Raw genomic sequence first — 9476 nt, 5'->3', positions numbered from 1 at the left:
TTTTGTTGCACTGGTAAATGGGAGTGTTTCCTTAATTTCTTGTTCAGATTTTTTTATCATTAGGGCACAGGAATGCAAGAGATTTCTGTGCATTAATTTTGTATCCTGCTACTTTACTAAATTAATTGATTAGCTCTAGTAGTTTTCTGGTAGCAAGTGTAGGATTCTCTATGTATAGCATCTTGTCATCTGCAAACAGTGATAGTTTTACTTCTTGTTTTCTAATTTGGATTCCTTTTATTTCTTTTTTGTCCCTGATTGCTGTGGCTAAAATTTCGAAAACTATGGCCTATTTAAAAAGAAAAAAAGACATTTTAGGTCTTGCCCTCAGTGATTTCAGTTGAGTTAGAAGGATAGATCTTTCATACTGTGGTATGTGAAGTGACAGAGATATGCACAACCTATTTGTAGGTATAGCCATATAGTAACCACCAAGAAATTAGTAGTCTGAGGGTTTGATGTTATTTTGTACTTTAAGACTCTAAAATTGAGACAGAAGGTGACAGCCCATTATATACCCTAAACTTAACTTGGCCCTGGTTTACCCACACAAAATGAGAAGACAGAAAGATAAAGAAGAGTCTTAGAGCAGGTGTTGAAATTTCTGATTTCTAATGGTAACTCTTCTTTGTGACCTTACACAAGTCACTTAATTTTCAAGGCCTTGGTTTAGAGATCTATACAGTGAGAAGTTTGGGATAGATGGATCTTTTAAGAAGGTCCCTTATAGTTAAAACATTCTACCTGCGGGTATTTACCCTTAGAACTATGTCTACTTTTTATAAATGTTTTCCACTAAGAACGTGATCCTGTTTCATCACAAACTACTTTCTTGCTGGACTAAATTTTGTGTTTTCTTTTTGTTAGGTAATACACTCACATGGTTCAAAATTCGAAATGAAAAAAAAAAAAGAATATGCAGTGAAAAGTCTTTCTTCCACACGTGTCCCTCAGCCACCTGGTTCCTTGCCTAGGAAACAACCAGTGCTAACAGTTTCTTGTGTATTTCCCCACCCCCCCCCCCACCAAATGTATGCTTATACAAACAAATAAGTACTATATATATTTTCTCTTCTCTCTTTTTACATAAATGGTACATACTATGCATAGTTTATGTACCTTTTTTTTTCACTTATCTTAAAAGTTGTGTATATCATTGTATACAGTGTTTCCTCATTCTTTTTTATGGCTGCATAATATTCCATCATGTGATGTATCATTTCATCAGTCCTCTCTTTTTGGACGTTTAGGTTTTTGTCTGATCTTATTAAAAGCGTTATGCAGTGAGTAACTTTGTACATCATTTCCCACATGTGTGAATATATCTGTGCCCTAGACAGTGACATGGCTCTATTGGGATAGTGACATAGTTCATAAAATATGTTATTTAGTAACCAGTGTCATACATAAATTGATAAATCAGGGTCTCAAAAGTGTATTTCTAGGGTTCCATCAACTTTGACTTATGTGTTCCCTATGGCAGTATAATATGATGGTATAGTAGACTCAGCCTTCTGTTTGGTTCTGAAGTAAATGTGAGAGAAATCACATCACCTGCATGGCTGTTTCTTCATTTGAGCTTCTTGAGCCCTAGATAAAGGATTATGTGTAGGGACCTTGTCCTAAACAAACAACAAATTACATAACATTTTAAACACTAAAATCATGCATTAGAGTATGGTTTTCAATGAGAGGCATGTAAGAGCTGAAACCAATTGATGTAACAGCAGATTTGTGCTTTCCAGCTCATGCTCACTCCAAGGCAAATGCTCCTTGAGTGCTGTTTAAGTTGATATTTTTCTTTTAAATTTTTTGCCAAGCACATATAGTCAAATTTGTATAAGATGCAACATCTGTGTATTCCCTCTTTACCACTAAGAAAACTCTAAAAGTAGTAAACAATTTACCCATATTTGCATAACAAAGTGGCAGACCTAGGACTTGAACCTACATCCTCTAATTTCTAATCCAGAACTTTTTCCAGTATGTCACATTCTATTCTAATTTAACGTGTAGCACCAGCAGATCTGAGCACGCCCAGTGATTAGGGAGCACTTTGGGAAACTTTACTCTGCCTAGGCTCCAGAGCAACGTAGAGTTCCGAAAGCAGCAGTGCATTTTTATGATGACAGAATAACATTCTATAAGTAATTGTTGAAGTAATCATACAACACGTTGATTAGCAATCAGGAGGGCTCCAAATCAAAAAATGAAAACTGTTACAGAGGAAACACTCTTTCCTAATTGGGAAAGAGTTGTCACTTTGAGATGAATTTATCAGTCATAAGGACTGAAAGGAAATTAGGATTATTTGGAAGGAATCTTACATTCCCCAGAGTTAATGCTGTCATTTAATTTAGCCAGGAAAATCTGAACCATCAGAAGAGAAGTGGTGATAGAAACAATAGCAAAAGAATTGAAAAAATGGAAGATTGGGGAATGTGCTATAATAACTATCCCCCTGAAACTGGCATTGCGGCATATGACCCACACACACCTTGAGGCCCTTAACTGCTGACTATTCTCCTCTTTGCACAACTGACTCTTACCCTTCAAGTTTCAGCTTAAATTTCGCTTGTTAAGCTGTCCACCTATCTGAGCAGCCTTTTATCCTCCACCCCTACTCTAATTCCTTATTATCACTTGCTGTTTGTTTTCTTCATAGCATGCATATGTGTGTGTGTGTGTGTGTGTGTGTGTGTGTGTGTGTGTGTGTGTGTGTGTGTATATGCTTGCTATTGTCTCTCTTTCTACTAGGTGTGAATTTTGTGAGGGCAAGAGCTAATCGGTTTTGTTCACTGTTATATATACATTGCCTGGTACATAGTACATATTTGTTGATGCACTAGTAAATTGTGTGTGTGTGTGTGTGTGTGTATATGCTTGCTATTGTCTCTCTTTCTACTAGGTGTGAATTTTGTGAGGGCAAGAGCTAATCGGTTTTGTTCACTGTTATATATACATTGCCTGGTACATAGTACATATTTGTTGATGCATGAATGATCTTGGTGGTCCACAATTCCCAATTCGCATGGCTGACCAAACCCACTCTTAAAGTGGAATGTTTTCAAATATATATTTCCCTGTGTTCTTGTTTTGTTTTGTTTTGCGGCACGCGGGCCTCTCACTGCTGTGGCCTCTCCCTTTGCGGAGCACAGGCTCCGGACACGCAGGCCCAGCGGCCATGGCTCACGGGCCCAGCCGCTCTGTGGCATGTGGGATCCCCCTGGACCGGGGCACGAGCCCGCGTCCCCCGCATCGGCAGGCGGACTCTCAACCACTGCGCCACCAGGGGAGCCCTCCCTGTGTTCTTATATTTGTTCATTCAGGGTTGATTTAGGAAATGTATATGTAACTTACGTGCTCATCTTCTTAATGAGAAAAATGTTAACTTACTCATCAACAAGATTTTTTTAAATGTGCAAGGCACTGTGCTAAATGCTGGGTGAATACAAAGGTGAATAATGCGTAATCCTTATCCCTAAAGAGAAGCAGAAACATTTTTAAACAAATAGCTTTCATACAAGGCAAAATGAAATAAATGCTAAATAGAGTTGTACAAGCAATGTTGTATAGCAGCAATGGAGAAAAAATGATGAATTTTAATTACAGGAAGGGCCTCACAGAGTTGAATTTTGATTTTGGTCTTGTAGATAGAAAAGTAGAACTGAAGTCCCTATATGTGGAGAATAGAGACAATAAATGTTTAGTTTCACTTTTTTAAAAGTTCTTAAAATAGTAATATTGACCAGAAAATCTTATAAAACGTTATCATAAAGCAATCTTTAAAAATTTCAGTTATAAATAAAATTACCCCGGCCTTAACATTACAATTCTAAAATTGAGGCCAACCATAAAATTAATTTGACTGTTTTGACTAGGTTGGTGCTTTCCAGCTAGTTGCTCCATCATCCGTTCAATGTAACAGTTGGATCCTGACTGACTGCTGATGGCAGTTAGTAATTATTTAGTAAACTAAATAATTGAGACAAAACCATAAGATTAAACAGTTATTTTTTGAGTGCTTTTTAAGCCATTGGTGGTCTTTAATGTATGGTCTCTGGCTGCATCACAAGTTAAAATGTATCTGTTTTGTAATGGTCTAATATTTCTTTTGTTAAGTTTGCTTTTGCTTTCCTTCTTTTGAGTGTTTTCCTAAGCAGTATAGATCTTCTCCTTCCCCCCTTATTAAACAAACAAACAAAAAAGGAAGCATAGCCTTTAGATTCACAGACCTGATTTCAGCTTGGCCACGTATAAATCACAGTTCTGCCACTTTCCAGTTTTGTTACTTCTGACAAAATATTTTACCTCCCTGAGGCTCAATTTCATCTTTAAAATGAAAATATCTACTAATCCCATTCTGTCATTTAACTAGTTTTGTGACCTCAGGCAAATTATTTAATCTGTCTGAGCCTCAGTTTTTCCATATATGAAATGAAATAGTCTTAAATGAGGTGATATGTAGAAAAGTGTCTGCTGTTAATAAGCCCTCAGCAAGCGTTGTTTTCCCCTCATACTCTTTCACCTCGTCTAAATCCTGCGTATCATTTAAAGTTTGCTTCAAGTTTTGTTTGCTGTAATCTTTCCTTTGCTAGGTCATAGCATGCTCCTTTTTTCCAGAGTCATTGCACTTGCTTTGTATATCTTGGGTTCTTATTGATAGATTGGTATGGGTCAGCATTGTATTGAGAACTTATTAAAAATGCAGTTGCTTGGGTCCCATTCCTGATTTTATGCGTTTGGCATGGGGGAGGTCAGGGCATCTGTGTTTTTACCTTTCTCCTTCAGATTTTCTGATTCTCAAAGGTGATCATAATTTCTCACATATTTGGTAGTCATTATGTGCTTTTTATAGTTTATAGTTGTTAGGTAATTCTTATATTATTATGTAACCCTTCAGGTGTTCTAGTTTATACCCAAATAGGCCGTAAACTCCACAAGGGCACAAAATACCCATAATAGTACTTTGTACTTAGTTTAAAGGTTGATAAGTTACCCCCCTTTTTTTTTTCTTTTCCCTGCTGAAGTTTGGATCCAGTTTAGAAATAGGACACAGAAGTCAGATAGATGAAGATTCAAATGTAAGTTTATTTTATTTACAACAGTTTTACTGATCCTGTTTAAGACCCAATGTTTCCACTCTCCGTTTTTTTTAAGTTGCAAATGCAACCCTGATTTTTCTTTTAAAAGATTACAATGCACATTACATTTTATGAAGGGAAACAAAGAGTTAATTGCAAGATGCAAAACGATAAGAAAGAGACAAACTACAGCGTGAGTATTGTTCAGAGGTGGTAAGTGAGCGTGTTAATTTAAGACCCAATGTTTCCACTCTCCGTTTTTTTTAAGTTGCAAATGCAACCCTGATTTTTCTTTTAAAAGATTACAATGCACATTACATTTTATGAAGGGAAACAAAGAGTTAATTGCAAGATGCAAAACGATAAGAAAGAGACAAACTACAGCGTGAGTATTGTTCAGAGGTGGTAAGTGAGCACTCTGAGCTACAGAGCACGTTGAAATTCTATTGGTTTGTATGAGTTCGCATGAGGTAATGAAGCTGTGTTTTGATTGGTGAGATGTATAAATACTCTTTTGCTGCACTATATACAACACTCCAGAGAGCAGGGCCTTTGTGAATGCCCAGAGGACGTAGCAAACCTTGACAAGTCTGTGCAGCACCCAGTGCACACTATAAAACCCCAGATGGGTCTCGTGGTCACCTCTATCAGCAGCAAGTATTTTCAGCTCTCAAAACAATCTGGATCCATAATTTAATTACCGAGCAGACTCTGGGCACTGGTGCTTTCAGAGAGAGAAAAGATGCTACCGGTCTCTGATCTAATTATAACATAAGAGATCGAAACCCAAGTGTGACGAGGAAGATTCTTAAAACACAACCATCATTAACAGGTAGCCAAACAGCTCCTTTATTCCAACTCCATTAGTGATATGGAAGAAGGACAAAGTCTGCAATGGAAATATGCAAGAAGTTCAGTTTAGGTGAGGTGAGTCTTTGTATCTGCTTTAGCAACTGAGGTTTAGCATATATTGTACTTTTTACCCTTAAGGCCAAGTAATTGGCAAGTGAGAAACTGTTAATGTAAAATATTGGTAATAAATTATAATAAGATAGCTGTAGCACTGTCAACAATGTTAAATCTTGGCCTAATTGGATAAAGTGCTTTTTTAACATTGTGTGTTTTTAAGTATAAATACAAATGATTATGATTCCTTAAAAAACAGATTTACCAAGTTCTCTAATAAGACAAGGTTTTACAGTAAAGCTGTAGATGGTGGGCTACAAAAACGCTTTCCTTTTCCTCCTGTTGCACGGAATGCACTTATCAAGGCATGTCAGCTCAGGGAAAAGTGTTGCCAGAGATTAGTTAGAGGTATCAGAGTGCACACTTCCTGGGCCTTCTGTAGGAGAAGTCACAGAGGATGGAGTTGTTGCGTCCTGCCAGCCTCCGTTAGCGTTTAAATTATGTGGACTGTACAGTGAATTTCCTCCAAGGCCATCAGTGTAGCCCCCCATCTGATTGGTCACATGACAGAGGGTACCAGAATTTGGTGTGGTGGGCGAGTTGGTCTGGTGGTTCTGCACGGCTGCAGCCACCTCGTGTGCAGCTGTCATGCTGTCTTTGCAGCTTGGAGATGGGCTTCTTCCTGAAACTTGCCGATATTCGTCTCGTACCTGATTCGTTTGTTGCCAAACCAGTTGGATACCTGTGACACTGTGATGCTGCATTTCTTGGGCAGCTCCTCTTTGGCTTCGTCGCTGCGTCACTGCGGTAGGGTTTGCTGAGGTGTGAGTAAAAGTATTCATTCAAGATTTCTGTGGCCTGTTTACTGAAGTTACGCCTTTTCCGTCTGGCATCAAGGAACCTTGATCTTAAAATCATAACTGCTTCACAAGTGCTTTGTTTGAAGCTGCATCTGAATGGAACTAAGTTTTCGATGGATGATGCCTACCATTCTTTCCATCTTGTTTGGGGAAATGGGATGTGTTCTACTCTGCTCTCGGAGAAGGTTCATCACGTGTGTAGTGAATTCATTACACGCCTTTCTCAGGACCTGAAACCCCTTCTGCCAAAAGCATATTGTCCAGTCTCATTAGCTGGGGATCGGGAGGGTCCTCCTCCTGGGCTCCTGTGATGCTGAGACCTGCTGGTGTTGGAGGGTCTCCTGCAGAGGCGGGTGGCGGCTGTGGCTCACCGTGGGGACAAGGACACGGGCAGCAGAAGTTGTGGGAAGTACTCCTTGGCGTGAGCCCCCAGAGTCCGCCCAAATGTAAGTTTAATTACCGAAGAAGTTGTTTGGAAAATGCGGCTGAGGTTTGCATCAACGGTTTGCTTCCTAGTGTTGCGCTCCAGAATCACGCAGACTTAAACCTCAGGTTTCAGTGTCTTCAAGAGTAAAGCTTGTCCCACTACGTTTACTGTGTGACAGAGCAGACCGGAACAAATGGCTCTCTTCAGTCAGACAGATGCGAAATGGAAAGGAGAGGAGAAGTAGCTGAGCCTCAGAATTCCTTCTCTCAAACTTGTCATCAGACCAGTTACTCCCTCCCACCTAGGGAGGAGTTAATGAGAAGTGAGAGGTCAGCCGTGACTATTACCCTAAGGAAGTTTCATGTGGAGGATGAGAGAGCTTTTTTGCCCTCAGTGGTACTCAGTAGGTATTTGTTAGTGGATTTTTTTACTACCTTACATTGCATCAGCATGCTGTGATTTTTAATACCTAAGTGAGAAGTTACAGAGTTGTAACGTCAACCAAACTAGTATATATTATTATATTATCCTTTGCTTTGTAAGAAATTTCCCCAAAACAGCTTAAAAGACAAACATTTATTATTTCACATAGGTTTTGATGGTCAGGAAACTGGGAGTGGTTTAGCTGAGTGGTTTCAGTTCAGGTTCTCATGTGGCTGCGTTCATCTGAAGGCTGCGTGAGTGTCCTCACAACGTGACAGCTGCCTTTCCCCGGAGCGAGTGTCTGAGAGAGCGGCAGAAACCTCAGTGTCTTTTATAATACAGCCTTAGAAGGGACACAGCGTCGCTCTGTTGTACAGATCCACCTTGATATAACGTGGGCGGGATGTCCACAGGCTGTAAGTACCAGGAGGCAGGGCCCCCTGGAGCCCATCTTGTAGGCGGCTACCACAAATAAATAACGTTAGTTTGATTTTGTTACCTCACATTGCTTCATATGAGAGCAAGTAATTCAGTAATGTTTAATATTCCATTAAAATTATTAAAGTATTAAGGTAGTTCTGTGAAGTAACTGCATTTTTGTATATATTACTGTATAATTTCCTAGCTGGAGAATAACTTGAGAGGCTGATTTTCCGCTGCTGGTTGGTCCCTCCCTCCCGTCTAGCGCTGCGTCTAAATCTAAAGTTTACATAGTATGATTATGGTCTTCCAGATAGTCTGTGAAAGTTCAAGTGATCTACAGGCTGACTTATTATAAGGTAATAATAGCTACAGTTTTGATTTTTATATGAATTAATAATTCTGGTCTTAGGGAAGGTGCTTCTTAAAGTCTGATTCCCAACTTCTGATTTATTCAAGGGAGGGTTTGTAATCAGGATGAGGTGGACTAGACGGCTGGTGAAGGGCATTTACCGCCCTGAGATGGTCCATAGGCCCAAAGGAGTCTCCATCTCTCCAAGTAAGCGCCAGTGGTTTGATTCAGATTCCAATGCCAAGGCACTTAAAATCATTAACTAAAAATCATTAACCATTTTATTTTTACTCATTTATTTCATCATATGAGATGAACTCACTTATTTCGTCATAATTTAGATCTCATATAACGTGCTAAATAATTTCAGGTTTTGTAAGATAAGAAAATAGCAATGCAAGTTAGAGAGAACTTGAAATGTTCATTGAATTAAAGAGTATAAAATTCATTGGTATAAAACATTCTAGTTTTAATGTTTTCCAACACTGTGGAAAAGACAGTAATTTGAAGATTATGGCAGAAAATGTTTTAAGATAAATTGACAACGCCTAAATGTTCCTTGGAATTATAGCTGTAAAAATTGTTGGGTCGATTTGCATTTTAAGTTGCTTAAAGAATTTATACATGAATGACCAGTTATATAAGCCCAAATATGAGTATAATCAAATTTTTCATCTGTATTTAAGCTGTTTACTACATAGACAGAAGGGCATACAGAACATACCAGCACCAGCCCAGGGAACTCATCTGGCTGTTATAATTTCCAGTCATGTAGGCATATTTGACAGCAGCTTTCACCCTCAAGTATTAGGAGGCACTATATTGCTAATCAGGAAAGAAATTCCAGATAATTCATTTTACTTTCTAAATGTGATTTCTTGTGGTTAATCAATAAAATGTTGTATGGTTTGGGTACTGATTAGCTTTAAGATGAGATCTCCCTTGAATTCTTATAGTAAATGAAAGATGGTAGTATATTTTTTCTGAATATAGAGTGTATAAGC

General features: G+C 38.6%; 1 pseudogene; it reads right to left on the bottom strand.

Annotated features, from left to right (window-relative positions):
• Window positions 1-6153: 6153 nt before the first annotated feature.
• Window positions 6154-7282, bottom strand: LOC102984319 (pre-B-cell leukemia transcription factor 3-like; annotated as a pseudogene).
• Window positions 7283-9476: the final 2194 nt, after the last annotated feature.

This window comes from Physeter macrocephalus, chromosome 13, assembly GCF_002837175.3.
Source record: "Physeter macrocephalus isolate SW-GA chromosome 13, ASM283717v5, whole genome shotgun sequence".
NCBI classification, from domain to species: domain Eukaryota; kingdom Metazoa; phylum Chordata; class Mammalia; order Artiodactyla; family Physeteridae; genus Physeter; species Physeter macrocephalus.
The sequence above is the reverse complement of the archived record's forward strand: the minus strand, read 5'-3'. Positions and strand labels throughout refer to the sequence as shown.